At 45.9% G+C, this 27,670-nt stretch overlaps 10 non-coding genes across 10 annotated transcripts; all 10 read right to left on the bottom strand.

Moving 5' to 3' along the window:
• Window positions 1-1,331: 1,331 nt before the first annotated feature.
• LOC130327075 (U2 spliceosomal RNA) lies at window positions 1,332-1,522 on the bottom strand. Its single transcript, XR_008871572.1, has one exon. It is a non-coding gene; the product is annotated as a U2 spliceosomal RNA (small nuclear RNA).
• A 2,083-nt stretch (window positions 1,523-3,605) lies between these two features.
• Window positions 3,606-3,796, bottom strand: LOC130327078 (U2 spliceosomal RNA). Its single transcript, XR_008871575.1, has one exon. It is a non-coding gene; the product is annotated as a U2 spliceosomal RNA (small nuclear RNA).
• Window positions 3,797-5,899: 2,103 nt separating this feature from the next.
• On the bottom strand, window positions 5,900-6,090 carry LOC130327082 (U2 spliceosomal RNA). The gene has a single exon (XR_008871578.1). It is a non-coding gene; the product is annotated as a U2 spliceosomal RNA (small nuclear RNA).
• A 2,104-nt stretch (window positions 6,091-8,194) lies between these two features.
• LOC130327083 (U2 spliceosomal RNA) lies at window positions 8,195-8,385 on the bottom strand. Its single transcript, XR_008871579.1, has one exon. It is a non-coding gene; the product is annotated as a U2 spliceosomal RNA (small nuclear RNA).
• Window positions 8,386-10,477: 2,092 nt separating this feature from the next.
• Window positions 10,478-10,668, bottom strand: LOC130327084 (U2 spliceosomal RNA). The gene has a single exon (XR_008871580.1). It is a non-coding gene; the product is annotated as a U2 spliceosomal RNA (small nuclear RNA).
• Window positions 10,669-12,765: 2,097 nt separating this feature from the next.
• On the bottom strand, window positions 12,766-12,956 carry LOC130327085 (U2 spliceosomal RNA). The gene has a single exon (XR_008871581.1). It is a non-coding gene; the product is annotated as a U2 spliceosomal RNA (small nuclear RNA).
• A 2,083-nt stretch (window positions 12,957-15,039) lies between these two features.
• Window positions 15,040-15,230, bottom strand: LOC130327080 (U2 spliceosomal RNA). Its single transcript, XR_008871576.1, has one exon. It is a non-coding gene; the product is annotated as a U2 spliceosomal RNA (small nuclear RNA).
• A 2,092-nt stretch (window positions 15,231-17,322) lies between these two features.
• Window positions 17,323-17,513, bottom strand: LOC130327076 (U2 spliceosomal RNA). Its single transcript, XR_008871573.1, has one exon. It is a non-coding gene; the product is annotated as a U2 spliceosomal RNA (small nuclear RNA).
• A 2,099-nt stretch (window positions 17,514-19,612) lies between these two features.
• On the bottom strand, window positions 19,613-19,803 carry LOC130327077 (U2 spliceosomal RNA). The gene has a single exon (XR_008871574.1). It is a non-coding gene; the product is annotated as a U2 spliceosomal RNA (small nuclear RNA).
• A 2,083-nt stretch (window positions 19,804-21,886) lies between these two features.
• Window positions 21,887-22,072, bottom strand: LOC130327081 (U2 spliceosomal RNA). Its single transcript, XR_008871577.1, has one exon. It is a non-coding gene; the product is annotated as a U2 spliceosomal RNA (small nuclear RNA).
• Window positions 22,073-27,670: the final 5,598 nt, after the last annotated feature.

A 27,670-nucleotide genomic window follows, 5' to 3' on the forward strand; every position in this document is an offset into this window, starting at 1 on the left:
ATTGAGTGACATCACAGCACAGTGCTAAGGCTCCTGGGCCTGGACACAGCAGCGGCTGCAATATCTCAACGGAGAATACGTTTATATATATGTGTGTGTGTGCGCGTATATATATATATATATATATATATATATATATATATATATATATATTTCTCCGCCGAAATCACTTTTAAACCCATTTCCACCTTTTTTTCCCTTCTCTTCCTCTTACTTTTTTTTCACGTTTTTTTACGTCTTTCTCCTTTTCGCCTCTTTTCTGGGCGTATTATTCTTCTTTTTCTTCTTTTTTTTCGTCTAATGCATACCCCATCAGTGCAGCAATGCTTATTCAATACCGCCAGCAGATGGAGACACTGGGGGATAATTTTCTAAGGATTTATACTGATTTTTCCTGTCTGAATTTGTCGCACAGAAAGTTGCAGGCCAAATATGTGTGACATTTCTGCGACTTTAGCTTCTAGAGCATTTTTACAACATTATACATAGGTGCTGAATACATAAAAAGCGACTGTTCAGCGACAGACAAGTCGCATCGGCTGAAAGTAGGCCAGAATGTCAGTCCATGTTGGAGCAGGTTTAGATACAGTCTAAAGTATAGATCTCAAAGTCTGTGCACAGAATTTAGCAAGGGCCTCGCACCTTCTGATGCATCAGGTAGGTGCACAATAGCATAGCCTAACCCTCTGTACTTTGGTCTATATTGATGCGGGACATAGACAGCCAGCTGATGACCAATCCATTAGTGCAATGGATGGCTGGAAGCATTTGTCTTTGCCTTTGCAATACCACAGAAGCAATGCATGGTCAATGTACAGCAATGACACACCTGTGTGAACAGCCAGGAGACCCCCCCCCCCCCCCCCCCATGTTATGTTACATAGTTACATAGTTAGTACGGTCGAAAAAAGACATATGTCCATCAAGTTCAACCAGGGAATTAAGGGGTAGGGGTGTGGCGCGATATTGGGGAAGGGATGAGATTTTATATTTCTTCATAAGCATTAATCTTATTTTGTCAATTAGGAACATTCAGCACCCACCCGCTATCAAGGCAGCTGCCTATCATGTCATGCCCTACCTGCACAGGTGTGCTGGCTACTCAAATGATCCAATTAAGGAGGCCATTTAGTCAGCAGCAGCAGAAGTCCTGTGCCTGGACGCTCCAACAGCGGCCAGACACAAGCAGAAGCAGAAGCAGCAGAAGCAGCAGCAGCACCACCTTTTGTTTTTTGGCTGCAGCAGCAGCAAGGCCCACAGGGCTGGCTAGCTGGCTAGCCAGCAAGCAGGTAGCAATGAAAGTAGGAATCTTTCTTTTTAACCCTGTAAGGGGGTGGTGCACTGTACCCGAAGATACTGCCATATCGGGTCAATGCATAGGGCGACGGAAGCAAGCTTCGAAATCGGCCCCCGTTCTCAAAAATCCATTTAATATATGGTCCCCAGATAGGGGACGTATCAGATATTAAACTGATAAGAACAGATACTACACTTGATCTTAGCCAAAAGGCCGAGAAGCGATAACCGTGAAAGGGGCGGGCCCAACAAGGTGCCCTTCATGGGCACTATCACTGCTTGCTGTCAGGGAGGCTGCCAGACAATTTTCCATGCACACTCTGGGCTGGGGGGCAGTCAACCACCAGTACACACAGCAGAACCTAAACCCATACCATTATTGCTAAGCAGCAAGACAGGGGCCCATTGCACTCCCACGGGGCCTTTTTAAATGCAATCCATAACCCGGATTTGCCAGGAACCCTTCTTACTCCTCCTACTTGCATGTGACACTGGGCTTAGGATCTGCATAGGAAACACACACACAAGCACACACCTACCTTTGTTGCCTGCAGATGCCTCCTTGGCTGTCCCCAAACGGTATCAAACCAACACCCACGGGAAGCTGTAAGCATAGAGGACATGCCTGCACCCCATTGGACTTACCTGTGTGGGTTAAACCCGGGTTATTTGACAACCTATGGCGGTGATGGTTCTGCTCAGGCAGAGCAGTGCTGATGCTCCTCATAAAGCTGTCGCTGCTGTGAAGGTTCTAGGTGACATCACAAATCCCTATGGTTACATACACAACAAAGCTGGGTTGTTGTTGTTTACACTCTGCAAGGCCTGTGGAAGTGAGTGACATCATAGCACTGTAGTTCTGAGGGTTCTAGATGGATGCAACAATCTCCTGTTGCTTCTATGAAGGCCATAATAGACGACATCACCAAACAGCTCCATAGTCACATACACAGCAAAGGAGAGATGTTGTTTACACCTAGTGATGTCAGTGGTATTGAGTGACATCACAGCACAGTGCTAAGGCTCCTGGGCCTGGACACAGCAGCGGCTGCAATATCTCAACGGAGAATATGTTTATATATATGTGTGTGTGTGCGCGTATATATATATATATATATATATATATATATATATATATATATATTTCTCCGCCGAAATCACTTTTAAACCCATTTCCACCTTTTTTTCCCTTCTCTTCCTCTTACTTTTTTTTCACGTTTTTTTACGTCTTTCTCCTTTTCGCCTCTTTTCTGGGCGTATTATTCTTCTTTTTCTTCTTTTTTTTCGTCTAATGCATACCCCATCAGTGCAGCAATGCTTATTCAATACCGCCAGCAGATGGAGACACTGGGGGATAATTTTCTAAGGATTTATACTGATTTTTCCTGTCTGAATTTGTCGCACAGAAAGTTGCAGGCCAAATATGTGTGACATTTCTGCGACTTTAGCTTCTAGAGCATTTTTACAACATTATACATAGGTGCTGAATACATAAAAAGCGACTGTTCAGCGACAGACAAGTCGCATCGGCTGAAAGTAGGCCAGAATGTCAGTCCATGTTGGAGCAGGTTTAGATACAGTCTAAAGTATAGATCTCAAAGTCTGTGCACAGAATTTAGCAAGGGCCTCGCACCTTCTGATGCATCAGGTAGGTGCACAATAGCATAGCCTAACCCTCTGTACTTTGGTCTATATTGATGCGGGACATAGACAGCCAGCTGATGACCAATCCATTAGTGCAATGGATGGCTGGAAGCATTTGTCTTTGCCTTTGCAATACCACAGAAGCAATGCATGGTCAATGTACAGCAATGACACACCTGTGTGAACAGCCAGGAGACCCCCCCCCCCCCCCATGTTATGTTACATAGTTACATAGTTAGTACGGTCGAAAAAAGACATATGTCCATCAAGTTCAACCAGGGAATTAAGGGGTAGGGGTGTGGCGCGATATTGGGGAAGGGATGAGATTTTATATTTCTTCATAAGCATTAATCTTATTTTGTCAATTAGGAACATTCAGCACCCACCCGCTATCAAGGCAGCTGCCTATCATGTCATGCCCTACCTGCACAGGTGTGCTGGCTACTCAAATGATCCAATTAAGGAGGCCATTTAGTCAGCAGCAGCAGAAGTCCTGTGCCTGGACGCTCCAACAGCGGCCAGACACAAGCAGCAGCAGAAGCAGCAGCAGCACCACCTTTTGTTTTTTGGCTGCAGCAGCAGCAAGGCCCACAGGGCTGGCTAGCTGGCTAGCCAGCAAGCAGGTAGCAATGAAAGTAGGAATCTTTCTTTTTAACCCTGTAAGGGGGTGGTGCACTGTACCCGAAGATACTGCCATATCGGGTCAATGCATAGGGCGACGGAAGCAAGCTTCGAAATCGGCCCCCGTTCTCAAAAATCCATTTAATATATGGTCCCCAGATAGAGGACGTATCAGATATTAAACTGATAAGAACAGATACTACACTTGATCTTAGCCAAAAGGCCGAGAAGCGATAACCGTGAAAGGGGCGGGCCCAACAAGGTGCCCTTCATGGGCACTATCACTGCTTGCTGTCAGGGAGGCTGCCAGACAATTTTCCATGCACACTCTGGGCTGGGGGGCAGTCAACCACCAGTACACACAGCAGAACCTAAACCCATACCATTATTGCTAAGCAGCAAGACAGGGGCCCATTGCACTCCCACGGGGCCTTTTTAAATGCAATCCATAACCCGGATTTGCCAGGAACCCTTCTTACTCCTCCTACTTGCATGTGACACTGGGCTTAGGATCTGCATAGGAAACACACACACAAGCACACACCTACCTTTGTTGCCTGCAGATGCCTCCTTGGCTGTCCCCAAACGGTATCAAACCAACACCCACGGGAAGCTGTAAGCATAGAGGACATGCCTGCACCCCATTGGACTTACCTGTGTGGGTTAAACCCGGGTTATTTGACAACCTATGGCGGTGATGGTTCTGCTCAGGCAGAGCAGTGCTGATGCTCCTCATAAAGCTGTCGCTGCTGTGAAGGTTCTAGGTGACATCACAAATCCCTATGGTTACATACACAACAAAGCTGGGTTGTTGTTGTTTACACTCTGCAAGGCCTGTGGAAGTGAGTGACATCATAGCACTGTAGTTCTGAGGGTTCTAGATGGATGCAACAATCTCCTGTTGCTTCTATGAAGGCCATAATAGACGACATCACCAAACAGCTCCATAGTCACATACACAGCAAAGGAGAGATGTTGTTTACACCTAGTGATGTCAGTGGTATTGAGTGACATCACAGCACAGTGCTAAGGCTCCTGGGCCTGGACACAGCAGCGGCTGCAATATCTCAACGGAGAATACGTTTATATATATGTGTGTGTGTGCGCGTATATATATATATATATATATATATATATATATATATATATATATATATATATATTTCTCCGCCGAAATCACTTTTAAACCCATTTCCACCTTTTTTTCCCTTCTCTTCCTCTTACTTTTTTTTCACGTTTTTTTACGTTTTTCTCCTTTTCGCCTCTTTTCTGGGCGTATTATTCTTCTTTTTCTTCTTTTTTTTCGTCTAATGCATACCCCATCAGTGCAGCAATGCTTATTCAATACCGCCAGCAGATGGAGACACTGGGGGATAATTTTCTAAGGATTTATACTGATTTTTCCTGTCTGAATTTGTCGCACAGAAAGTTGCAGGCCAAATATGTGTGACATTTCTGCGACTTTAGCTTCTAGAGCATTTTTACAACATTATACATAGGTGCTGAATACATAAAAAGCGACTGTTCAGCGACAGACAAGTCGCATCGGCTGAAAGTAGGCCAGAATGTCAGTCCATGTTGGAGCAGGTTTAGATACAGTCTAAAGTATAGATCTCAAAGTCTGTGCACAGAATTTAGCAAGGGCCTCGCACCTTCTGATGCATCAGGTAGGTGCACAATAGCATAGCCTAACCCTCTGTACTTTGGTCTATATTGATGCGGGACATAGACAGCCAGCTGATGACCAATCCATTAGTGCAATGGATGGCTGGAAGCATTTGTCTTTGCCTTTGCAATACCACAGAAGCAATGCATGGTCAATGTACAGCAATGACACACCTGTGTGAACAGCCAGGAGACCCCCCCCCCCCCCCCATGTTATGTTACATAGTTACATAGTTAGTACGGTCGAAAAAAGACATATGTCCATCAAGTTCAACCAGGGAATTAAGGGGTAGGGGTGTGGCGCGATATTGGGGAAGGGATGAGATTTTATATTTCTTCATAAGCATTAATCTTATTTTGTCAATTAGGAACATTCAGCACCCACCCGCTATCAAGGCAGCTGCCTATCATGTCATGCCCTACCTGCACAGGTGTGCTGGCTACTCAAATGATCCAATTAAGGAGGCCATTTAGTCAGCAGCAGCAGAAGTCCTGTGCCTGGACGCTCCAACAGCGGCCAGACACAAGCAGAAGCAGAAGCAGCAGAAGCAGCAGCAGCACCACCTTTTGTTTTTTGGCTGCAGCAGCAGCAAGGCCCACAGGGCTGGCTAGCTGGCTAGCCAGCAAGCAGGTAGCAATGAAAGTAGGAATCTTTCTTTTTAACCCTGTAAGGGGGTGGTGCACTGTACCCGAAGATACTGCCATATCGGGTCAATGCATAGGGCGACGGAAGCAAGCTTCGAAATCGGCCCCCGTTCTCAAAAATCCATTTAATATATGGTCCCCAGATAGGGGACGTATCAGATATTAAACTGATAAGAACAGATACTACACTTGATCTTAGCCAAAAGGCCGAGAAGCGATAACCGTGAAAGGGGCGGGCCCAACAAGGTGCCCTTCATGGGCACTATCACTGCTTGCTGTCAGGGAGGCTGCCAGACAATTTTCCATGCACACTCTGGGCTGGGGGGCAGTCAACCACCAGTACACACAGCAGAACCTAAACCCATACCATTATTGCTAAGCAGCAAGACAGGGGCCCATTGCACTCCCACGGGGCCTTTTTAAATGCAATCCATAACCCAGATTTGCCAGGAACCCTTCTTACTCCTCCTACTTGCATGTGACACTGGGCTTAGGATCTGCATAGGAAACACACACACAAGCACACACCTACCTTTGTTGCCTGCAGATGCCTCCTTGGCTGTCCCCAAACGGTATCAAACCAACACCCACGGGAAGCTGTAAGCATAGAGGACATGCCTGCACCCCATTGGACTTACCTGTGTGGGTTAAACCCGGGTTATTTGACAACCTATGGCGGTGATGGTTCTGCTCAGGCAGAGCAGTGCTGATGCTCCTCATAAAGCTGTCGCTGCTGTGAAGGTTCTAGGTGACATCACAAATCCCTATGGTTACATACACAACAAAGCTGGGTTGTTGTTGTTTACACTCTGCAAGGCCTGTGGAAGTGAGTGACATCATAGCACTGTAGTTCTGAGGGTTCTAGATGGATGCAACAATCTCCTGTTGCTTCTATGAAGGCCATAATAGACGACATCACCAAACAGCTCCATAGTCACATACACAGCAAAGGAGAGATGTTGTTTACACCTAGTGATGTCAGTGGTATTGAGTGACATCACAGCACAGTGCTAAGGCTCCTGGGCCTGGACACAGCAGCGGCTGCAATATCTCAACGGAGAATACGTTTATATATATGTGTGTGTGTGCGCGTATATATATATATATATATATATATATATATATATATATATATATATATATATATTTCTCCGCCGAAATCACTTTTAAACCCATTTCCACCTTTTTTTCCCTTCTCTTCCTCTTACTTTTTTTTCACGTTTTTTTACGTTTTTCTCCTTTTCGCCTCTTTTCTGGGCGTATTCTTCTTCTTTTTCTTCTTTTTTTTCGTCTAATGCATACCCCATCAGTGCAGCAATGCTTATTCAATACCGCCAGCAGATGGAGACACTGGGGGATAATTTTCTAAGGATTTATACTGATTTTTCCTGTCTGAATTTGTCGCACAGAAAGTTGCAGGCCAAATATGTGTGACATTTCTGCGACTTTAGCTTCTAGAGCATTTTTACAACATTATACATAGGTGCTGAATACATAAAAAGCGACTGTTCAGCGACAGACAAGTCGCATCGGCTGAAAGTAGGCCAGAATGTCAGTCCATGTTGGAGCAGGTTTAGATACAGTCTAAAGTATAGATCTCAAAGTCTGTGCACAGAATTTAGCAAGGGCCTCGCACCTTCTGATGCATCAGGTAGGTGCACAATAGCATAGCCTAACCCTCTGTACTTTGGTCTATATTGATGCGGGACATAGACAGCCAGCTGATGACCAATCCATTAGTGCAATGGATGGCTGGAAGCATTTGTCTTTGCCTTTGCAATACCACAGAAGCAATGCATGGTCAATGTACAGCAATGACACACCTGTGTGAACAGCCAGGAGACCCCCCCCCCCCCCCCCATGTTATGTTACATAGTTACATAGTTAGTACGGTCGAAAAAAGACATATGTCCATCAAGTTCAACCAGGGAATTAAGGGGTAGGGGTGTGGCGCGATATTGGGGAAGGGATGAGATTTTATATTTCTTCATAAGCATTAATCTTATTTTGTCAATTAGGAACATTCAGCACCCACCCGCTATCAAGGCAGCTGCCTATCATGTCATGCCCTACCTGCACAGGTGTGCTGGCTACTCAAATGATCCAATTAAGGAGGCCATTTAGTCAGCAGCAGCAGAAGTCCTGTGCCTGGATGCTCCAACAGCGGCCAGACACAAGCAGAAGCAGAAGCAGCAGAAGCAGCAGCAGCACCACCTTTTGTTTTTTGGCTGCAGCAGCAGCAAGGCCCACAGGGCTGGCTAGCTGGCTAGCCAGCAAGCAGGTAGCAATGAAAGTAGGAATCTTTCTTTTTAACCCTGTAAGGGGGTGGTGCACTGTACCCGAAGATACTGCCATATCGGGTCAATGCATAGGGCGACGGAAGCAAGCTTCGAAATCGGCCCCCGTTCTCAAAAATCCATTTAATATATGGTCCCCAGATAGGGGACGTATCAGATATTAAACTGATAAGAACAGATACTACACTTGATCTTAGCCAAAAGGCCGAGAAGCGATAACCGTGAAAGGGGCGGGCCCAACAAGGTGCCCTTCATGGGCACTATCACTGCTTGCTGTCAGGGAGGCTGCCAGACAATTTTCCATGCACACTCTGGGCTGGGGGGCAGTCAACCACCAGTACACACAGCAGAACCTAAACCCATACCATTATTGCTAAGCAGCAAGACAGGGGCCCATTGCACTCCCACGGGGCCTTTTTAAATGCAATCCATAACCCGGATTTGCCAGGAACCCTTCTTACTCCTCCTACTTGCATGTGACACTGGGCTTAGGATCTGCATAGGAAACACACACACAAGCACACACCTACCTTTGTTGCCTGCAGATGCCTCCTTGGCTGTCCCCAAACGGTATCAAACCAACACCCACGGGAAGCTGTAAGCATAGAGGACATGCCTGCACCCCATTGGACTTACCTGTGTGGGTTAAACCCGGGTTATTTGACAACCTATGGCGGTGATGGTTCTGCTCAGGCAGAGCAGTGCTGATGCTCCTCATAAAGCTGTCGCTGCTGTGAAGGTTCTAGGTGACATCACAAATCCCTATGGTTACATACACAACAAAGCTGGGTTGTTGTTGTTTACACTCTGCAAGGCCTGTGGAAGTGAGTGACATCATAGCACTGTAGTTCTGAGGGTTCTAGATGGATGCAACAATCTCCTGTTGCTTCTATGAAGGCCATAATAGACGACATCACCAAACAGCTCCATAGTCACATACACAGCAAAGGAGAGATGTTGTTTACACCTAGTGATGTCAGTGGTATTGAGTGACATCACAGCACAGTGCTAAGGCTCCTGGGCCTGGACACAGCAGCGGCTGCAATATCTCAACGGAGAATACGTTTATATATATGTGTGTGTGTGCGCGTATATATATATATATATATATATATATATATATATATATATATATTTCTCCGCCGAAATCACTTTTAAACCCATTTCCACCTTTTTTTCCCTTCTCTTCCTCTTACTTTTTTTTCACGTTTTTTTACGTTTTTCTCCTTTTCGCCTCTTTTCTGGGCGTATTATTCTTCTTTTTCTTCTTTTTTTTCGTCTAATGCATACCCCATCAGTGCAGCAATGCTTATTCAATACCGCCAGCAGATGGAGACACTGGGGGATAATTTTCTAAGGATTTATACTGATTTTTCCTGTCTGAATTTGTCGCACAGAAAGTTGCAGGCCAAATATGTGTGACATTTCTGCGACTTTAGCTTCTAGAGCATTTTTACAACATTATACATAGGTGCTGAATACATAAAAAGCGACTGTTCAGCGACAGACAAGTCGCATCGGCTGAAAGTAGGCCAGAATGTCAGTCCATGTTGGAGCAGGTTTAGATACAGTCTAAAGTATAGATCTCAAAGTCTGTGCACAGAATTTAGCAAGGGCCTCGCACCTTCTGATGCATCAGGTAGGTGCACAATAGCATAGCCTAACCCTCTGTACTTTGGTCTATATTGATGCGGGACATAGACAGCCAGCTGATGACCAATCCATTAGTGCAATGGATGGCTGGAAGCATTTGTCTTTGCCTTTGCAATACCACAGAAGCAATGCATGGTCAATGTACAGCAATGACACACCTGTGTGAACAGCCAGGAGACCCCCCCCCCCCCCCATGTTATGTTACATAGTTACATAGTTAGTACGGTCGAAAAAAGACATATGTCCATCAAGTTCAACCAGGGAATTAAGGGGTAGGGGTGTGGCGCGATATTGGGGAAGGGATGAGATTTTATATTTCTTCATAAGCATTAATCTTATTTTGTCAATTAGGAACATTCAGCACCCACCCGCTATCAAGGCAGCTGCCTATCATGTCATGCCCTACCTGCACAGGTGTGCTGGCTACTCAAATGATCCAATTAAGGAGGCCATTTAGTCAGCAGCAGCAGAAGTCCTGTGCCTGGACGCTCCAACAGCGGCCAGACACAAGCAGAAGCAGAAGCAGCAGAAGCAGCAGCAGCACCACCTTTTGTTTTTTGGCTGCAGCAGCAGCAAGGCCCACAGGGCTGGCTAGCTGGCTAGCCAGCAAGCAGGTAGCAATGAAAGTAGGAATCTTTCTTTTTAACCCTGTAAGGGGGTGGTGCACTGTACCCGAAGATACTGCCATATCGGGTCAATGCATAGGGCGACGGAAGCAAGCTTCGAAATCGGCCCCCGTTCTCAAAAATCCATTTAATATATGGTCCCCAGATAGGGGACGTATCAGATATTAAACTGATAAGAACAGATACTACACTTGATCTTAGCCAAAAGGCCGAGAAGCGATAACCGTGAAAGGGGCGGGCCCAACAAGGTGCCCTTCATGGGCACTATCACTGCTTGCTGTCAGGGAGGCTGCCAGACAATTTTCCATGCACACTCTGGGCTGGGGGGCAGTCAACCACCAGTACACACAGCAGAACCTAAACCCATACCATTATTGCTAAGCAGCAAGACAGGGGCCCATTGCACTCCCACGGGGCCTTTTTAAATGCAATCCATAACCCGGATTTGCCAGGAACCCTTCTTACTCCTCCTACTTGCATGTGACACTGGGCTTAGGATCTGCATAGGAAACACACACACAAGCACACACCTACCTTTGTTGCCTGCAGATGCCTCCTTGGCTGTCCCCAAACGGTATCAAACCAACACCCACGGGAAGCTGTAAGCATAGAGGACATGCCTGCACCCCATTGGACTTACCTGTGTGGGTTAAACCCGGGTTATTTGACAACCTATGGCGGTGATGGTTCTGCTCAGGCAGAGCAGTGCTGATGCTCCTCATAAAGCTGTCGCTGCTGTGAAGGTTCTAGGTGACATCACAAATCCCTATGGTTACATACACAACAAAGCTGGGTTGTTGTTGTTTACACTCTGCAAGGCCTGTGGAAGTGAGTGACATCATAGCACTGTAGTTCTGAGGGTTCTAGATGGATGCAACAATCTCCTGTTGCTTCTATGAAGGCCATAATAGACGACATCACCAAACAGCTCCATAGTCACATACACAGCAAAGGAGAGATGTTGTTTACACCTAGTGATGTCAGTGGTATTGAGTGACATCACAGCACAGTGCTAAGGCTCCTGGGCCTGGACACAGCAGCGGCTGCAATATCTCAACGGAGAATACGTTTATATATATGTGTGTGTGTGCGCGTATATATATATATATATATATAAATATATATATATATATATATATATATTTCTCTGCCGAAATCACTTTTAAACCCATTTCCACCTTTTTTTCCCTTCTCTTCCTCTTACTTTTTTTTCACGTTTTTTTACGTTTTTCTCCTTTTCGCCTCTTTTCTGGGCGTATTATTCTTCTTTTTCTTCTTTTTTTTCGTCTAATGCATACCCCATCAGTGCAGCAATGCTTATTCAATACCGCCAGCAGATGGAGACACTGGGGGATAATTTTCTAAGGATTTATACTGATTTTTCCTGTCTGAATTTGTCGCACAGAAAGTTGCAGGCCAAATATGTGTGACATTTCTGCGACTTTAGCTTCTAGAGCATTTTTACAACATTATACATAGGTGCTGAATACATAAAAAGCGACTGTTCAGCGACAGACAAGTCGCATCGGCTGAAAGTAGGCCAGAATGTCAGTCCATGTTGGAGCAGGTTTAGATACAGTCTAAAGTATAGATCTCAAAGTCTGTGCACAGAATTTAGCAAGGGCCTCGCACCTTCTGATGCATCAGGTAGGTGCACAATAGCATAGCCTAACCCTCTGTACTTTGGTCTATATTGATGCGGGACATAGACAGCCAGCTGATGACCAATCCATTAGTGCAATGGATGGCTGGAAGCATTTGTCTTTGCCTTTGCAATACCACAGAAGCAATGCATGGTCAATGTACAGCAATGACACACCTGTGTGAACAGCCAGGAGACCCCCCCCCCCCCCCCATGTTATGTTACATAGTTACATAGTTAGTACGGTCGAAAAAAGACATATGTCCATCAAGTTCAACCAGGGAATTAAGGGGTAGGGGTGTGGCGCGATATTGGGGAAGGGATGAGATTTTATATTTCTTCATAAGCATTAATCTTATTTTGTCAATTAGGAACATTCAGCACCCACCCGCTATCAAGGCAGCTGCCTATCATGTCATGCCCTACCTGCACAGGTGTGCTGGCTACTCAAATGATCCAATTAAGGAGGCCATTTAGTCAGCAGCAGCAGAAGTCCTGTGCCTGGACGCTCCAACAGCGGCCAGACACAAGCAGAAGCAGAAGCAGCAGAAGCAGCAGCAGCACCACCTTTTGTTTTTTGGCTGCAGCAGCAGCAAGGCCCACAGGGCTGGCTAGCTGGCTAGCCAGCAAGCAGGTAGCAATGAAAGTAGGAATCTTTCTTTTTAACCCTGTAAGGGGGTGGTGCACTGTACCCGAAGATACTGCCATATCGGGTCAATGCATAGGGCGACGGAAGCAAGCTTCGAAATCGGCCCCCGTTCTCAAAAATCCATTTAATATATGGTCCCCAGATAGGGGACGTATCAGATATTAAACTGATAAGAACAGATACTACACTTGATCTTAGCCAAAAGGCCGAGAAGCGATAACCGTGAAAGGGGCGGGCCCAACAAGGTGCCCTTCATGGGCACTATCACTGCTTGCTGTCAGGGAGGCTGCCAGACAATTTTCCATGCACACTCTGGGCTGGGGGGCAGTCAACCACCAGTACACACAGCAGAACCTAAACCCATACCATTATTGCTAAGCAGCAAGACAGGGGCCCATTGCACTCCCACGGGGCCTTTTTAAATGCAATCCATAACCCGGATTTGCCAGGAACCCTTCTTACTCCTCCTACTTGCATGTGACACTGGGCTTAGGATCTGCATAGGAAACACACACACAAGCACACACCTACCTTTGTTGCCTGCAGATGCCTCCTTGGCTGTCCCCAAACGGTATCAAACCAACACCCACGGGAAGCTGTAAGCATAGAGGACATGCCTGCACCCCATTGGACTTACCTGTGTGGGTTAAACCCGGGTTATTTGACAACCTATGGCGGTGATGGTTCTGCTCAGGCAGAGCAGTGCTGATGCTCCTCATAAAGCTGTCGCTGCTGTGAAGGTTCTAGGTGACATCACAAATCCCTATGGTTACATACACAACAAAGCTGGGTTGTTGTTGTTTACACTCTGCAAGGCCTGTGGAAGTGAGTGACATCATAGCACTGTAGTTCTGAGGGTTCTAGATGGATGCAACAATCTCCTGTTGCTTCTATGAAGGCCATAATAGACGACATCACCAAACAGCTCCATAGTCACATACACAGCAAAGGAGAGATGTTGTTTACACCTAGTGATGTCAGTGGTATTGAGTGACATCACAGCACAGTGCTAAGGCTCCTGGGCCTGGACACAGCAGCGGCTGCAATATCTCAACGGAGAATATGTTTATATATATGTGTGTGTGTGCGCGTATATATATATATATATATATATATATATATATATATATATATATTTCTCCGCCGAAATCACTTTTAAACCCATTTCCACCTTTTTTTCCCTTCTCTTCCTCTTACTTTTTTTTCACGTTTTTTTACGTCTTTCTCCTTTTCGCCTCTTTTCTGGGCGTATTATTCTTCTTTTTCTTCTTTTTTTTCGTCTAATGCATACCCCATCAGTGCAGCAATGCTTATTCAATACCGCCAGCAGATGGAGACACTGGGGGATAATTTTCTAAGGATTTATACTGATTTTTCCTGTCTGAATTTGTCGCACAGAAAGTTGCAGGCCAAATATGTGTGACATTTCTGCGACTTTAGCTTCTAGAGCATTTTTACAACATTATACATAGGTGCTGAATACATAAAAAGCGACTGTTCAGCGACAGACAAGTCGCATCGGCTGAAAGTAGGCCAGAATGTCAGTCCATGTTGGAGCAGGTTTAGATACAGTCTAAAGTATAGATCTCAAAGTCTGTGCACAGAATTTAGCAAGGGCCTCGCACCTTCTGATGCATCAGGTAGGTGCACAATAGCATAGCCTAACCCTCTGTACTTTGGTCTATATTGATGCGGGACATAGACAGCCAGCTGATGACCAATCCATTAGTGCAATGGATGGCTGGAAGCATTTGTCTTTGCCTTTGCAATACCACAGAAGCAATGCATGGTCAATGTACAGCAATGACACACCTGTGTGAACAGCCAGGAGACCCCCCCCCCCCCCCATGTTATGTTACATAGTTACATAGTTAGTACGGTCGAAAAAAGACATATGTCCATCAAGTTCAACCAGGGAATTAAGGGGTAGGGGTGTGGCGCGATATTGGGGAAGGGATGAGATTTTATATTTCTTCATAAGCATTAATCTTATTTTGTCAATTAGGAACATTCAGCACCCACCCGCTATCAAGGCAGCTGCCTATCATGTCATGCCCTACCTGCACAGGTGTGCTGGCTACTCAAATGATCCAATTAAGGAGGCCATTTAGTCAGCAGCAGCAGAAGTCCTGTGCCTGGACGCTCCAACAGCGGCCAGACACAAGCAGCAGCAGAAGCAGCAGCAGCACCACCTTTTGTTTTTTGGCTGCAGCAGCAGCAAGGCCCACAGGGCTGGCTAGCTGGCTAGCCAGCAAGCAGGTAGCAATGAAAGTAGGAATCTTTCTTTTTAACCCTGTAAGGGGGTGGTGCACTGTACCCGAAGATACTGCCATATCGGGTCAATGCATAGGGCGACGGAAGCAAGCTTCGAAATCGGCCCCCGTTCTCAAAAATCCATTTAATATATGGTCCCCAGATAGAGGACGTATCAGATATTAAACTGATAAGAACAGATACTACACTTGATCTTAGCCAAAAGGCCGAGAAGCGATAACCGTGAAAGGGGCGGGCCCAACAAGGTGCCCTTCATGGGCACTATCACTGCTTGCTGTCAGGGAGGCTGCCAGACAATTTTCCATGCACACTCTGGGCTGGGGGGCAGTCAACCACCAGTACACACAGCAGAACCTAAACCCATACCATTATTGCTAAGCAGCAAGACAGGGGCCCATTGCACTCCCACGGGGCCTTTTTAAATGCAATCCATAACCCGGATTTGCCAGGAACCCTTCTTACTCCTCCTACTTGCATGTGACACTGGGCTTAGGATCTGCATAGGAAACACACACACAAGCACACACCTACCTTTGTTGCCTGCAGATGCCTCCTTGGCTGTCCCCAAACGGTATCAAACCAACACCCACGGGAAGCTGTAAGCATAGAGGACATGCCTGCACCCCATTGGACTTACCTGTGTGGGTTAAACCCGGGTTATTTGACAACCTATGGCGGTGATGGTTCTGCTCAGGCAGAGCAGTGCTGATGCTCCTCATAAAGCTGTCGCTGCTGTGAAGGTTCTAGGTGACATCACAAATCCCTATGGTTACATACACAACAAAGCTGGGTTGTTGTTGTTTACACTCTGCAAGGCCTGTGGAAGTGAGTGACATCATAGCACTGTAGTTCTGAGGGTTCTAGATGGATGCAACAATCTCCTGTTGCTTCTATGAAGGCCATAATAGACGACATCACCAAACAGCTCCATAGTCACATACACAGCAAAGGAGAGATGTTGTTTACACCTAGTGATGTCAGTGGTATTGAGTGACATCACAGCACAGTGCTAAGGCTCCTGGGCCTGGACACAGCAGCGGCTGCAATATCTCAACGGAGAATACGTTTATATATATGTGTGTGTGTGCGCGTATATATATATATATATATATAGTATATATATATATATATATATTTCTCCGCCGAAATCACTTTTAAACCCATTTCCACCTTTTTTTCCCTTCTCTTCCTCTTACTTTTTTTTCACGTTTTTTTACGTTTTTCTCCTTTTCGCCTCTTTTCTGGGCGTATTATTCTTCTTTTTCTTCTTTTTTTTCGTCTAATGCATACCCCATCAGTGCAGCAATGCTTATTCAATACCGCCAGCAGATGGAGACACTGGGGGATAATTTTCTAAGGATTTATACTGATTTTTCCTGTCTGAATTTGTCGCACAGAAAGTTGCAGGCCAAATATGTGTGACATTTCTGCGACTTTAGCTTCTAGAGCATTTTTACAACATTATACATAGGTGCTGAATACATAAAAAGCGACTGTTCAGCGACAGACAAGTCGCATCGGCTGAAAGTAGGCCAGAATGTCAGTCCATGTTGGAGCAGGTTTAGATACAGTCTAAAGTATAGATCTCAAAGTCTGTGCACAGAATTTAGCAAGGGCCTCGCACCTTCTGATGCATCAGGTAGGTGCACAATAGCATAGCCTAACCCTCTGTACTTTGGTCTATATTGATGCGGGACATAGACAGCCAGCTGATGACCAATCCATTAGTGCAATGGATGGCTGGAAGCATTTGTCTTTGCCTTTGCAATACCACAGAAGCAATGCATGGTCAATGTACAGCAATGACACACCTGTGTGAACAGCCAGGAGACCCCCCCCCCCCCCCCATGTTATGTTACATAGTTACATAGTTAGTACGGTCGAAAAAAGACATATGTCCATCAAGTTCAACCAGGGAATTAAGGGGTAGGGGTGTGGCGCGATATTGGGGAAGGGATGAGATTTTATATTTCTTCATAAGCATTAATCTTATTTTGTCAATTAGGAACATTCAGCACCCACCCGCTATCAAGGCAGCTGCCTATCATGTCATGCCCTACCTGCACAGGTGTGCTGGCTACTCAAATGATCCAATTAAGGAGGCCATTTAGTCAGCAGCAGCAGAAGTCCTGTGCCTGGACGCTCCAACAGCGGCCAGACACAAGCAGAAGCAGAAGCAGCAGAAGCAGCAGCAGCACCACCTTTTGTTTTTTGGCTGCAGCAGCAGCAAGGCCCACAGGGCTGGCTAGCTGGCTAGCCAGCAAGCAGGTAGCAATGAAAGTAGGAATCTTTCTTTTTAACCCTGTAAGGGGGTGGTGCACTGTACCCGAAGATACTGCCATATCGGGTCAATGCATAGGGCGACGGAAGCAAGCTTCGAAATCGGCCCCCGTTCTCAAAAATCCATTTAATATATGGTCCCCAGATAGGGGACGTATCAGATATTAAACTGATAAGAACAGATACTACACTTGATCTTAGCCAAAAGGCCGAGAAGCGATAACCGTGAAAGGGGCGGGCCCAACAAGGTGCCCTTCATGGGCACTATCACTGCTTGCTGTCAGGGAGGCTGCCAGACAATTTTCCATGCACACTCTGGGCTGGGGGGCAGTCAACCACCAGTACACACAGCAGAACCTAAACCCATACCATTATTGCTAAGCAGCAAGACAGGGGCCCATTGCACTCCCACGGGGCCTTTTTAAATGCAATCCATAACCCGGATTTGCCAGGAACCCTTCTTACTCCTCCTACTTGCATGTGACACTGGGCTTAGGATCTGCATAGGAAACACACACACAAGCACACACCTACCTTTGTTGCCTGCAGATGCCTCCTTGGCTGTCCCCAAACGGTATCAAACCAACACCCACGGGAAGCTGTAAGCATAGAGGACATGCCTGCACCCCATTGGACTTACCTGTGTGGGTTAAACCCGGGTTATTTGACAACCTATGGCGGTGATGGTTCTGCTCAGGCAGAGCAGTGCTGATGCTCCTCATAAAGCTGTCGCTGCTGTGAAGGTTCTAGGTGACATCACAAATCCCTATGGTTACATACACAACAAAGCTGGGTTGTTGTTGTTTACACTCTGCAAGGCCTGTGGAAGTGAGTGACATCATAGCACTGTAGTTCTGAGGGTTCTAGATGGATGCAACAATCTCCTGTTGCTTCTATGAAGGCCATAATAGACGACATCACCAAACAGCTCCATAGTCACATACACAGCAAAGGAGAGATGTTGTTTACACCTAGTGATGTCAGTGGTATTGAGTGACATCACAGCACAGTGCTAAGGCTCCTGGGCCTGGACACAGCAGCGGCTGCAATATCTCAACGGAGAATACGTTTATATATATGTGTGTGTGTGCGCGTATATATATATATATATATATATATATATATATATATATATATATATATTTCTCCGCCGAAATCACTTTTAAACCCATTTCCACCTTTTTTTCCCTTCTCTTCCTCTTACTTTTTTTTCACGTTTTTTTACGTTTTTCTCCTTTTCGCCTCTTTTCTGGGCGTATTCTTCTTCTTTTTCTTCTTTTTTTTCGTCTAATGCATACCCCATCAGTGCAGCAATGCTTATTCAATACCGCCAGCAGATGGAGACACTGGGGGATAATTTTCTAAGGATTTATACTGATTTTTCCTGTCTGAATTTGTCGCACAGAAAGTTGCAGGCCAAATATGTGTGACATTTCTGCGACTTTAGCTTCTAGAGCATTTTTACAACATTATACATAGGTGCTGAATACATAAAAAGCGACTGTTCAGCGACAGACAAGTCGCATCGGCTGAAAGTAGGCCAGAATGTCAGTCCATGTTGGAGCAGGTTTAGATACAGTCTAAAGTATAGATCTCAAAGTCTGTGCACAGAATTTAGCAAGGGCCTCGCACCTTCTGATGCATCAGGTAGGTGCACAATAGCATAGCCTAACCCTCTGTACTTTGGTCTATATTGATGCGGGACATAGACAGCCAGCTGATGACCAATCCATTAGTGCAATGGATGGCTGGAAGCATTTGTCTTTGCCTTTGCAATACCACAGAAGCAATGCATGGTCAATGTACAGCAATGACACACCTGTGTGAACAGCCAGGAGACCCCCCCCCCCCCCCCCCATGTTATGTTACATAGTTACATAGTTAGTACGGTCGAAAAAAGACATATGTCCATCAAGTTCAACCAGGGAATTAAGGGGTAGGGGTGTGGCGCGATATTGGGGAAGGGATGAGATTTTATATTTCTTCATAAGCATTAATCTTATTTTGTCAATTAGGAACATTCAGCACCCACCCGCTATCAAGGCAGCTGCCTATCATGTCATGCCCTACCTGCACAGGTGTGCTGGCTACTCAAATGATCCAATTAAGGAGGCCATTTAGTCAGCAGCAGCAGAAGTCCTGTGCCTGGATGCTCCAACAGCGGCCAGACACAAGCAGAAGCAGAAGCAGCAGAAGCAGCAGCAGCACCACCTTTTGTTTTTTGGCTGCAGCAGCAGCAAGGCCCACAGGGCTGGCTAGCTGGCTAGCCAGCAAGCAGGTAGCAATGAAAGTAGGAATCTTTCTTTTTAACCCTGTAAGGGGGTGGTGCACTGTACCCGAAGATACTGCCATATCGGGTCAATGCATAGGGCGACGGAAGCAAGCTTCGAAATCGGCCCCCGTTCTCAAAAATCCATTTAATATATGGTCCCCAGATAGGGGACGTATCAGATATTAAACTGATAAGAACAGATACTACACTTGATCTTAGCCAAAAGGCCGAGAAGCGATAACCGTGAAAGGGGCGGGCCCAACAAGGTGCCCTTCATGGGCACTATCACTGCTTGCTGTCAGGGAGGCTGCCAGACAATTTTCCATGCACACTCTGGGCTGGGGGGCAGTCAACCACCAGTACACACAGCAGAACCTAAACCCATACCATTATTGCTAAGCAGCAAGACAGGGACCCATTGCACTCCCACGGGGCCTTTTTAAATGCAATCCATAACCCGGATTTGCCAGGAACCCTTCTTACTCCTCCTACTTGCATGTGACACTGGGCTTAGGATCTGCATAGGAAACACACACACAAGCACACACCTACCTTTGTTGCCTGCAGATGCCTCCTTGGCTGTCCCCAAACGGTATCAAACCAACACCCACGGGAAGCTGTAAGCATAGAGGACATGCCTGCACCCCATTGGACTTACCTGTGTGGGTTAAACCCGGGTTATTTGACAACCTATGGCGGTGATGGTTCTGCTCAGGCAGAGCAGTGCTGATGCTCCTCATAAAGCTGTCGCTGCTGTGAAGGTTCTAGGTGACATCACAAATCCCTATGGTTACATACACAACAAAGCTGGGTTGTTGTTGTTTACACTCTGCAAGGCCTGTGGAAGTGAGTGACATCATAGCACTGTAGTTCTGAGGGTTCTAGATGGATGCAACAATTTCCTGTTGCTTCTATGAAGGCCATAATAGACGACATCACCAAACAGCTCCATAGTCACATACACAGCAAAGGAGAGATGTTGTTTACACCTAGTGATGTCAGTGGTATTGAGTGACATCACAGCACAGTGCTAAGGCTCCTGGGCCTGGACACAGCAGCGGCTGCAATATCTCAACGGAGAATACGTTTATATATATGTGTGTGTGTGCGCGTATATATATATATATATATATATATATATATATATTTCTCCGCCGAAATCACTTTTAAACCCATTTCCACCTTTTTTTCCCTTCTCTTCCTCTTACTTTTTTTTCACGTTTTTTTACGTTTTTCTCCTTTTCGCCTCTTTTCTGGGCGTATTATTCTTCTTTTTCTTCTTTTTTTTCGTCTAATGCATACCCCATCAGTGCAGCAATGCTTATTCAATACCGCCAGCAGATGGAGACACTGGGGGATAATTTTCTAAGGATTTATACTGATTTTTCCTGTCTGAATTTGTCGCACAGAAAGTTGCAGGCCAAATATGTGTGACATTTCTGCGACTTTAGCTTCTAGAGCATTTTTACAACATTATACATAGGTGCTGAATACATAAAAAGCGACTGTTCAGCGACAGACAAGTCGCATCGGCTGAAAGTAGGCCAGAATGTCAGTCCATGTTGGAGCAGGTTTAGATACAGTCTAAAGTATAGATCTCAAAGTCTGTGCACAGAATTTAGCAAGGGCCTCGCACCTTCTGATGCATCAGGTAGGTGCACAATAGCATAGCCTAACCCTCTGTACTTTGGTCTATATTGATGCGGGACATAGACAGCCAGCTGATGACCAATCCATTAGTGCAATGGATGGCTGGAAGCATTTGTCTTTGCCTTTGCAATACCACAGAAGCAATGCATGGTCAATGTACAGCAATGACACACCTGTGTGAACAGCCAGGAGACCCCCCCCCCCCCCCCATGTTATGTTACATAGTTACATAGTTAGTACGGTCGAAAAAAGACATATGTCCATCAAGTTCAACCAGGGAATTAAGGGGTAGGGGTGTGGCGCGATATTGGGGAAGGGATGAGATTTTATATTTCTTCATAAGCATTAATCTTATTTTGTCAATTAGGAACATTCAGCACCCACCCGCTATCAAGGCAGCTGCCTATCATGTCATGCCCTACCTGCACAGGTGTGCTGGCTACTCAAATGATCCAATTAAGGAGGCCATTTAGTCAGCAGCAGCAGAAGTCCTGTGCCTGGACGCTCCAACAGCGGCCAGACACAAGCAGAAGCAGAAGCAGCAGAAGCAGCAGCAGCACCACCTTTTGTTTTTTGGCTGCAGCAGCAGCAAGGCCCACAGGGCTGGCTAGCTGGCTAGCCAGCAAGCAGGTAGCAATGAAAGTAGGAATCTTTCTTTTTAACCCTGTAAGGGGGTGGTGCACTGTACCCGAAGATACTGCCATATCGGGTCAATGCATAGGGCGACGGAAGCAAGCTTCGAAATCGGCCCCCGTTCTCAAAAATCCATTTAATATATGGTCCCCAGATAGGGGACGTATCAGATATTAAACTGATAAGAACAGATAAGGTTTCAACAAAATTTTATTGAATAAATAAGAAACCATACAAAATTTAAAATGCAAAATAATAAAAGGTTCACAAAAGTTTTAAAATACAAATAATAAAACCAGTAATAAAAGGAGAAAAAATAAAAATGGCAGGATAAAACATTATACAAATGTCATAAAAACTGATTATATTGTTATTTCGTTCCATAGAGGCAGACACCACATGGATGCTGCCTCGCTGGCCCCCAACTGTTTCTTGTCTCTTAGGTAATAGATGTACATCTCACTCAGGGCCAGCTTTATACAGTTTTTAACATCAATAAAATCATGTTTAAAAAGTAAGATGTTCCTAACTTTCCAGATGGCATTTTTAAAACAATTAATAATCATCCAGCAGATCATCTGCTGTTTAAAATTGGGGCAGTTAAAAAGACCGTAAAAGACACATTCGTGATTAAAATCTTTTAGGCCGCAGGCCCACTTCAAAAGTGGGCCTACCTTCCTCCAAAGCTCCCGTGCAAAAGGGCAGTTCCAAAATATGTGCAGCACCGTTTCGTCCACTCCGCAGCCATCTCTCGGGCACTTGGCTCTCGCCACCAGTCCTCGCCTGTGCTGGAACTCACGAGTAGGGAGGCACTGGTGGACGATTGCCCAGGCAAGATCCCTGTGTACATTCGCCAGAAACTTCCCGTACACGTTCCGCCATACCTTTTTGGATCTTGCCTGTGTGAAATTGGACACTGCCAGGGTAACCTCACTCCGCCTGAGGACCTTTGATACCTTTCTCTGGTCCCCCAGTATGTCAGGCTCCAAATCTTGGAGACCTAGGAGCCTGACTGTCTTTTCCAACACCACATAATGTTTTGGGGGACACAGAAGCACCGGAGCGTTCAGAGGGATGCGCAACCATCTTTTAAAAACCATGCCCGCAGCGTACCTTAAAAAGCAGCTAAAAATGCCATCGGATTTAATAATTTTAAAACAGAAACAGAAATACTTTATGTAAAAGAAAGTAAAAAGGTTAGGAACATCTTTCCCGCCATTATCTTTACTTTTGTACATAAAATCACGCTTTAATTTCTCCATTTTTGAACCCCATAAAAAAGTAAAAACAATTCTAGTTACTTTTTTAATGTATAAAATAGATGGAGGAAATACCATGGCAATGTATAGCATAATAGGGAGTAAAACCATCTTTATTATTAAAATCTTCCCCTCCATGGTAAGGTTTCTAAGATTCCACATTAAAATCTTCTTCTCCATCTTAGCTATAGCTGAATCCCAGTTAGGGCTCCCATCATTGACCTGGTTAAAAACAATACCTAAAACTTTAATTTGATCCTGTTGCATTGTAACTCCTGGGGTGATGGATGAATCCCAGGAGCCAATATAAAAACAGTCACATTTATCTGTGTTTAGCTTAAAACCAGAGACCTCGCAGAAATAGCTGGTGTTCCTCAATGCCCCCCTCATGGATGGAGAGTCCGGGCACAGTATGGTGACATCATCCATGTACCCCAACACCTTTAGATGGGTCCCTCCTCCACCAGGTATCGGTACGCCTCTTACTACCCGGTCTTTTCTGAGGAGGGCCATCAGTGGTTCGATTGCGCAAATAAAAAGGAGTGGGGACAGGGGGCAGCCCTGTTTGACACCTGATAAAAGAGGAACACCGCTGGTTAAAAAGCCATTAACAGAGACTTGACTAAAACAGGATCGGTATAAAAGCATGATTCGGCTTAAAATCGTTTCAGGCACTGCCATCTTTTTAAGAACTAAAAACAGGTATTCATGGGAGACCCTATCAAAGGCTTTTTCAAAGTCTAAGGATAAAATTGCTACAGTTTGATTTCTATCCTTAAAATACCATAAAACATCTCTTAAAATATTTAGGGATTCAGCTATAGACCTTCCAGGTACCCCACAAACCTGATTTGGGTGAATTAATTTATGAATAAAAGGTTTAAAACGGACAGCTAATAACTTGGCTAAAACTTTATAATCGACATTTAAAAGTGTGATGGGGCGCCAATTTTTTAGCATATCCTTTTCACCCTTTTTAAAAAGTAATGATACAATCCCCCTCCTCCAGGAAGGGGGAAGTTCATTAACAATAAAAGTTTCTTTATACAATAAAACCATATCATCCTTTAAAATATCCCAAAAAGCTAAATAAAATTCGATGGGTAAACCATCTTCCCCAGGGGCCTTCCCACTAGAAAAACTTTTAAAAACAAATAAAAGTTCATCTAAGTTAAGATCACGGGATAAAACCTCCTGGTCTAAAACATCTAGCTTAAAATCAAGGGAATTAAGAACATGTTCTAAAAAGGATGGATTAAGATCTTTCTTATTAAAAAGAAGCTGGTAGAAGTTAAAAACTGCATCTAACATGCCTTTTGGAGTGGATTCACCCTCAAGGTTTTGGATGATATCCCTCCTATTCATCACTTTTTTAAAAAAGAAACGGGAACATTTCTCGCCCTCCTCCAGGTGCTGCACATGTGAGTTAAAAATGATTTGTTTCCCTTTCTTTTCTATGGCATGTTTTATTTCAGTTTTAAGGTTTAAAATATCATTTTCTACATCCATACCAGCTTCTTTCAATTTAAAAAGTACATTTAAACGCATGTTAAGAACATAAAACCACTGTTTTTCCATTTTTGCCTTCTTCTTACCTGCTTTGATAAAAAAAAATCTGATTTTAGATTTGGTGCCCTCCCACCAGTGCAGCATAGGCTCATGGGGTTTTCTTTGTGATTGCCAGCATTGGTAGGTCCGCACAAACTCCTCTTTTATCTCAGGGTCCTCTAGGAGTGTGGTGTTTAATCTCCAGAGGCCCCTTTTTGCTTTTTGCTCCCCCTCTAGCTCCAGGCCCACCAAGAGGAGCTTATGATCAGAGAAGATATTCTGCTCGAGCGTGCATTTCAGGGGTTTAAAAGCTCTAGAGGAAAAAATAAAATCGATTCTGGAGCTCACTCTTCCATTGGACCATGTGGCGCCCGGGTCCTCCGGCAAGAGATCCTTCCAGCAATCTTTCAAATTAAAATCATCAATAAAATTTTTAAGCAGGTAAGAAGTGCGGTCTTTACGATTAATATCCCCACCCTGCCGGTGTTCCCCATCACGTATGCAGTTAAAATCACCTCCCACCAGCAGGGGGGAAGACCCAACACAAAACAGTGGTAAAATTTCAAATAGTTCTGCCCGCTCCTGTTTATCAGGAGGGGCATACACATTTAAAACACGAATTAAAAGTCCATTAAAATATAGATGAATTAAAAGAGCTCTGCCAGGCACAATCTCAGTTACTGTATGAATAGAAAAGGACTGGCCTCGGCAGAGCAGCCCAACACCCACAGAACGACAGTCATTTGCACCGGACCATATGGATGGGCCCAGCTTCCAGTCTTCTTTTAAGTCTTTATAGTCCATTTTACTAGGGATTCCACATTCTTGTAGCAGGCAAAGGTCAAAGTCACATGTCTCTAGATAAGAAAATAAAGCAGCCCTGCGATCAGGGCTCTTTAAGGACCTCACATTGAGTGAGGCAATTTTTACAGGGATAGGCATAGTTTATGGAGAGTCCGTGCTTGGAGAATCAAAGTCAATAATAAGCTGCGTACCGTCATCCCCCGCCTGCGGGGTCATCAGCTCCTTGATGTTCTGAGGGTCGGAGCTTGAGATCGATGATGCCCCGACCCTGAGCTCGCTCTCGTCCGAACTACGGCACGCCGCTTTCCTTTGAATGTCTTCCTCTTCTTCTTCTCTTTGTCTTTTAAATGTCACACTGCTGTCCATATCCTCTGTGTTGCTCTCACTCGATGTAATCTCTGGCCCCCGGCTGATGGATCTGCGTCTTCTTTCATCTTTTGACGACTGGAACTGCTGCACAGGGGCCTGTGAGGCCTCTTTTCCGGAACCTTTGCCGCTACCTTGGGAAGTTTTCATCGCTTGTTCCCCAGCAAGCGTTGCTGAGGACTGTTGCTCCAACTTCCCCATCGATCGACGATGGCCAGTTTTACCCACCGGGTCCACTGCTGGCGGGGCAGCAAACCCTGGTTTGGCGCCACTTGTCTTCTTGGCCCTGTCCTGTATAGGCGGAGTAACAGGACCGGGCTCAGACCTGGCCACCTGGCTCCCCTTCCGGCGGGCTTTCACCGGGGCCTCTTCGTCCGGAGCAGGGCGACCCTGGGCCAAGCCAGTACCTGGCTTATGCTGCAATTTTGGGTCCACCTCTGCCCCCACCGAGGCCCGTCGGCTGCCACCCGCCACAGGTGAGCCCCCTTCAGAAGTTTTGGCGGGCTCTTGAGCCAGGTAGGAAGTCGATCGACGTCTTTCAATTTCCCGGGCAGTAAACTCGATCACCCGCCCGGGCTTCGTGGAATCCCCATGGCCTCCCCCTAGCACTACCACCGGTGGGCCCCCCGATGGAGCACCAGAGGTCTTGGGCCTGGACCCATCAGTACCTGCCATCTGGGGTTTGGGCATCTTAAAAAAGGACGTCTTTTGTCCTGTCCCCTCTTTGGGTGGGCCCAGCCTTGACCCACCCATCGTAGTTTTTGCTTTATGGGGACAGGAATTAAAATCGTGATTTTCCTCTCCGCAGAGGTTGCACCTTATCGTATGGCTACATCTTGAGGCTATGTGACCTTCTTGGCCACACCTATTGCAGCGAATCACACGCTCCGCGCCGCAGGTCTCCTGGGTGTGGCCAAACCTCAAGCAATTTCGGCAATACATAGGCATTTGAGGATAGAACAGGAAGCCCCGAACTCTCCCGATGGCAAAATTTGGGGGCGGATGGCAAAGACCCCCAATACCACCGGGATCCTTACGGAGCTTGACCCAGAACTTCCTCTTGCCGTTCCAGAACCGCACGGAGTTCAAGATTTTGTTTGCGAATCGCACCTCTTCGCAGTATCGTCGAAGAAAAGTGGCTATATCCTCCGTGGTCACATGAGGGCTGTGCATAGCCACCACCAACGGTATATGTTCCTCACCATAGAGGAACTGGAACGAAAGACCGTCGAGTCGATCGTCCCTCTGGTCCGCACCAGACAAGGTTGCATAGATGTTATCGCAACACGCCGTGGCCGTGAAGGTGACGGTATACAGGCCACGGCTTTCCTGGTCATTTAGACACAGGATGTCCTCCCTATTGAGGCGGAAGTAGTCAAGAAGAATCACCTCCGCAATGAAGCGGAGGTTCTTCAACTGACGATGGCTCTCCGACACCTCTATGCGGATGGTATTTCGCATCGACATTTCCCCAGAGGGGAAAGCCCAGGAGAACGGCATCTTCCACACCCAGGGACTAAGCCCCTTCCCCAATAGCAGCAGGGGCTCGGAATCCCGCTATAAAAGCGGAACCCTTACCCAAGGCAGAGGTCGGGGGTACCCTAGGTGCTTCCGAAGCTACAGGTAACGCTCAACGTACCGAAAATGCCTTCTGAGATACAAGGTCCCAGAGACAGGGGGATCGCAACCCGTTGTCTGTGGACTAAGCCCGCTCCCCAATAGCAGCAAGGGGGTGAAGTCCCTCCGTAAGGAGAGACAATCCCCCAAGGCCGAGAAGCGGGGTACCACAGACACCTTCCGACCAGACCAAATGCAGATACTACACTTGATCTTAGCCAAAAGGCCG

Source organism: Hyla sarda, unplaced genomic scaffold, assembly GCF_029499605.1.
Source record: "Hyla sarda isolate aHylSar1 unplaced genomic scaffold, aHylSar1.hap1 scaffold_2915, whole genome shotgun sequence".
Taxonomy (NCBI): domain Eukaryota; kingdom Metazoa; phylum Chordata; class Amphibia; order Anura; family Hylidae; genus Hyla; species Hyla sarda.